We start from the raw sequence: 5,535 nt of genomic DNA, 5'->3' as shown, positions 1-5,535 counted from the left end.
TTGCCACCCCCCAGGTGCCCTCTCCTATAAATATGGAGACCCTGGGAGGTGCAAAGGGTTGGATTCTATTGTGTAAAGAAATACCTTGTAAAGAATACCAGAAAACTAGCAATAATATTGGCTGGTGGAGTAGAAGGATTTTAACCTTTGAACCACCTAAAAAAGTATTCGTATCACAATTTTATTTCAAGATCATTCATCTATTACGGTTCATTACTTAGCACTAATCCCATTCTCTTATTCTATTAATTACCTGTTGGCGAAGAACCGCGTCAACAGTTTGGTGCTTTCATTGAGAGCTTGTTAGATTGGTGCTATCGCAAATACCCAACCATGGTGGTCACTCGCTCAAGACACGGTAACGAGGCGGACCAACATGATGTGCAGGAGGCCCATCATGCTGCCATCTCCGATGATCAGAACCCTGAAGTTCAACAGCGGCCAGGCAAGCAGCCAATAGGCCAAGATGACATTGGAATTTCGGCACCCCGGCCACCTAATCCGAACCCAGATTTTTACACGGCGGTAGAAATGGAGAATGCTCAGCTGAGGAGTCAGTTGGTGAAAGCTAACCAGCAGATTAAGGAGGTGTTGGCCCGACTACCCCCTCTTACAACTGACGTTAACGTCGGAAAGAGGCAAGGCGAGACTCATAAGTCCCGCCGGGGTAATCGGTCCAGGCCTAGCCTGTCGGTCAGACCCCCGACATCAAACTCTACTCCCACATCGCACCACCGGGTGACCACTTTTGAAGAACTACCTAGGGCCGAGCAACAGTATAGCCGATCGGTCTGAACTTTAACTCCCAGCTCACTACTACCCTCGAGTGCGCCCAGGAGGAATCGAGGAAATTCTCGAAGGAGATCCGAGGAGGGCTCACAGCGACAGCCAGTCCCGGCCAGCCGTCCTGCGCCCCGCTCAGACCGCCGAGCGCAGGACCCGGAGGTTGGCAGAGCTGAGCGACCCCTACCTAACCTGATCTACCCTGATGGGACCAGGATTGCATCCCCGGTCAGACATCCTCCTTCACCGATATGATATCTGTCTCCTCCTCGGCCAGTCCGAGATATTCCAGCTTATGGGAGAGTAGGAGAAACCAACCTTCCGCAGGACCTTCCCATCGTAGCAGGGCGCCCAGAGAAGTCTCGGATCTTCACCCCCAGAGGCGGGCTCCAAGCTTCTCAAACGGGAGCTATTGGACCGGAAGCCACCGAAGTGACCTTTCTAGCGGAGACCTGCGCCAATGCCTGAGCTCGGCGCAAAGTCCACAAGCCACCTTGAGGGGCGACCTCCGAGATTGTCTTAACTCTCAAAGGGGAGACCCAGTAGGAAACGGAAGCCGTGCTCGCCCAAGGGAAGACCTGTCCGAGGTACACAACAGTGGGAATGTCCCGTATAACCTATCTCAAGATAGGAGGGACAATAACCCGCCAAACGTGTACAATGGATCTGGAGCTGGTGAATAGCCCCGGAATAACCAAGGAAATCAGGACAAAACCCTTGAGCGCCTGGCTTAGATGGAGGAGATAATGAGGAAGCTCCTGTTAGAGAAAGAAAATGACGAATATGATTCAAGGGACGAACTTGAGCTCTTCGCCCCCAGCATAGCAGCAACGGCATACCCACCCGGTTTCCGTATGCCGCACCTCTCCAAATTCAACGGAGACGGAGATCCTTCAGATCACCTAGGTATGTTCAATACCCTAATGATGGCCCATAACATTGGCCCTGAGCTGAGATGTTTAATATTTCCCTCCACATTGACTGGGCTGGCCAGACAGTGGTTCAAATAGAGTAAAAAGCAGTCAATCAGCTCATGGAAAAATTTCTCTAATGACTTCAAGAGAGCATTCTGAGCTTCCCAGGCTGCCCGCGTCAAGGCCGAAACCCTAGCAAACGTAAGGCAACAACCCGATGAGCCTCTGAAGGCTTACCTAAGCAGATTTTCGAACGTCGCTGCTCGGGCCACAGACGCGGATGACAGCTCTAAGCTCATGGCTTTGAGAACTGGAAACCTCATCGGAGGGGGACTCTGGAATGAGATACAAAGGAAGGGAGTCAGCTCTGTAAACGAATTCCTAAATAGGGCCCAGGGCTGGATCAACTTGGAGGAGGCACAAGCCTCAGCTGGAGGAACCAGCCAGGTCCCTGAGTAGCCCGCTGGAGTGGGAACGGAGCTTGTGACAGCGACCCAGAACGTTACACAGAATAACCAATTTGGTGGAGGCAAGAGAAATGGGAGTAGCGAGGGCAACCAGCATGGCCCAAAGAATAAGTCCGTAGAAAAATTTAAGCTGGTCTACGCAACTTATACGGAGCTCACCTACTTTAGGGAGAACATCTTCCTAGCAAACTCTGCTCGCCTCCCCTGGAAGAAGCCGGAGACGTTAAAGCACCAGAAGGGAAAGCGAGACCCCTCCAAGTTTTTTCGGTTCCACAACGACGTTGGCCACAATACCGATGACTGTAGACACCTTAAGGATGAGATCGAGACTCTCATCTGAGCCTGCCCCTTGGCTCAGTATGCGCGGAATAGGGTTCCCGCAAGCCGACCAGCTCCGGAAGTCCCGGTCAATCAGCGCTAGTCTCGGATAGATCAGGATGTCCCTTCTCCAGTGATAGGAGGAGAGATCTCCACAATCTCTGGAGGTCCTCATTTGGCTGGCACGAGCAGAGGTGCCCAAAAGAGGTACGTCAACGAACTTAAGGCTCATAATGGAGTGGAGTTCGTCCCCGAGCAGCATCTTCTAAAGCAGCAGCGATTGGAGAGGCAACCAATCATTTTTACTGAAGAAGATGTCAGCCACATTCAGTTCCCTCATAATGGCCCTCTGGTCGTAGCAGTACGACTCGCTAATCGGAGGGTTAGGAGAGTGCTGGTTGATAATGGGTGCTCGGTAAACCTTCTTTTCCAGTCCACGCTGGAGAAGATGGGTTTGTCTGTCGCTGAGCTGAAGGCAACCTCCATGATGGTTTATGGTTTCTCTGGAGAAGGATCGGCGGCAATAGGGATGATCGAGCTGGTGATCACCTTAGGAGAAGGACCTCGGATGGTCTCAAAACTCCTCGAGTTCGTGGTCATCGACTGTCCCGCCGTGTACAATGCCATTCTTGGTCGACCTACACTTATAGCTTTTGAAGCCATTACCTCCATCTGCCACCTCGCGCTGAAATTCCCTTCTTCCACGGGGATATGCACGGTCTGTGGCGATCAACTTGCTGCCAGGGAATGCTACAGCATTTCCACGAAGGGAAAATTAAAACCCGGGCAGTTAATGATGACCATCCAAGGTGGAGAGGAGGAATCTCAGGAACCTTTGCCTAATCCTGAGATTGAAAATTCTCAGAACGCCGAAGGGGAAAATATCGTCCTAAGTGATGATATTGACCCCAGGGTAGGTGAGGATAAGTCCGAGCTCCAAGCTATCGAAGAGCTCGAGGAGGTAAATATCGATCCACAGAATCTCTCACAGATGGTTAAGCTCGGGAAAAACCTATGGTAAGAGGAAGGCGGAGATGATCAAGTTCCTGCAGGAGAACCTGGATGTGTTCACATGGTCACATGAGGACATGGTGGGAATCAGTCCAAGTGTCATCATGCACACCCTCCATTTGGATAAGAGCGTGCCTGTGAAGTCCCAGAAACACAGGCGCCTGGGAACAACTCGAGCTGAAGCCCTAGAAGAGGAAGTAGCCTGGCTCAAAAAGTGCGGCTTTATCGGCGAAGCCAAGTTCCCGGTCTGGGTCGCCAATCCTGTGTTGGTCCCGAAGCCCAACGGGAAATGGAGGACCTACATCAACTTTTCCGATCTGAATAAAGCTTGCCCCAAAGACTGTTTTCCCTTGCCAAGGATTGACCAATTTGTAGACGCCACGGCGGGGCATGAGCTCATGTCCTTTATGGATGCGTACTCAGGCTATAATCAGATCGCCATGAATCTGGCGGACCAGGAGCACACTAGCTTCATGACCCCAACTAACGTCTATTGTTACAAGGTCATGCCGTTCAGACTGAAGAACGCCAGTGCTACATACCAGATATTGGTGAACAGGATGTTTGCCAACCAGATCGGGAAGAACATGGAAGTGTACGTTGACGACATGCTGGTCAAATCAAAAACTGCTGATAACCATGTTTTCAACCTGGATGAATGCTTCAAGACACTAAGAGAATACGACATGTGGCTTAGCCCGCAGAAGTGCACTTTCGAGGTCGCATCTGGAAAATTCCTGGGTTTCATTGTCAACACTAGAGGAATCGACGAAAACCCCGATAAGATCAGGTCGTTGCTTGAGCTTCCCTCACCTCGGTCGCGAAAAGATGTTCAAGGCCTGATAGGAAGGGTAGTAGCCCTTGATCGGTTTATTTCTAAATCCACCAACAAGTGCCTGCCATTCTACAACCTGCTCCGGGGGAATAAGAAGTTCGAATGGACAGAGGAGTGTGAACGTGCCTTCCTTGACCTGAAAGCACACCTGGCCAAGCCGCCCGTATTATCCAAACCAACAGTAGGAGAGCCTCTTTTCCTTTACCTAGCTGTCATAGAAGATGCAACTAGTGCCGTATTGGTCCGAGAAGAAGACCGGGTTCAAAAACTAGTCTATTACATTAACAAGAGACTTCTAGGGGCTGAGTCCCGATACCCGTTGATGGATAAGATGGCATTCTGTCTTATCACGGCCTCCCGAAAGTTCAGGCCGTATTTCCAATCCCACTTAATACACGTCATGACCGATCAACCTTTAAGGCAGGTTTTGCAAAAACCTGAAGCATCGGGACGCCTGTTGAAGTGGGCTATTGAGCTCAGTCAGTTCGAGATTTTGTACACTCCGCAAACTGCAATAAAAGCTAGGCCATGGGAGATTTTGTGGCAGAATGCACATGATTCTGAGAAGATTTTGTGGAAGATTCACCCCAGGTTACCTCGGCCCAGGCTTCATGGAAGATATTCGTGGATGGCTCATCTAATGAGAACAGCTCCAGGGCTGGAATCGTTTTGATATCCCCAGAAGGGTATAAATTCCACTTGGCGCTAAGATTCGGATTCAAGGCATCCAATAACGAGGCTGAATACGAAGCTTTGCTGGCTGGGCTAAGGGTGGCCCAGGAGCTGAAGGCCAGCTCCGTTCAGTGCTTCAGCGATTCCCAGCTCATGGTAAACCAGGTACTAGGTGAATATCAAGCACGGGGAACCAAGATGGCTGCTTACCTGGCCAAGGTAAAAGTCCAGCTATCCGCATTCGAATGGGGCTTAATCGAGCAGATACCTCGGGAGCAGAACGCCAACGCAGACGCCCTCGCCAAGCTCGCTACCTCCGGGGAGATGGAGACTTTGGGATTAGTACTGGTAGAATTCTTGGAGAAACCAAGCATAGAAGTAGTCGGGGCAGAGGTCGAGATGATCGATGCCAGACCGACCTGGATGACCCCCATCCTCGAGTATCTCACCGAAGGAAAGTTACTCGAAGGGCGTAATGACGCACGGCGGATACTTTACCAGGCTCTAAGGTATACAATGGTAGATGGGATGCTAT

The sequence above is a fragment of the Humulus lupulus genome, chromosome 4, assembly GCF_963169125.1.
Source record: "Humulus lupulus chromosome 4, drHumLupu1.1, whole genome shotgun sequence".
NCBI lineage: Eukaryota > Viridiplantae > Streptophyta > Magnoliopsida > Rosales > Cannabaceae > Humulus > Humulus lupulus.
The sequence above is the reverse complement of the archived record's forward strand: the minus strand, read 5'-3'. Positions refer to the sequence as shown.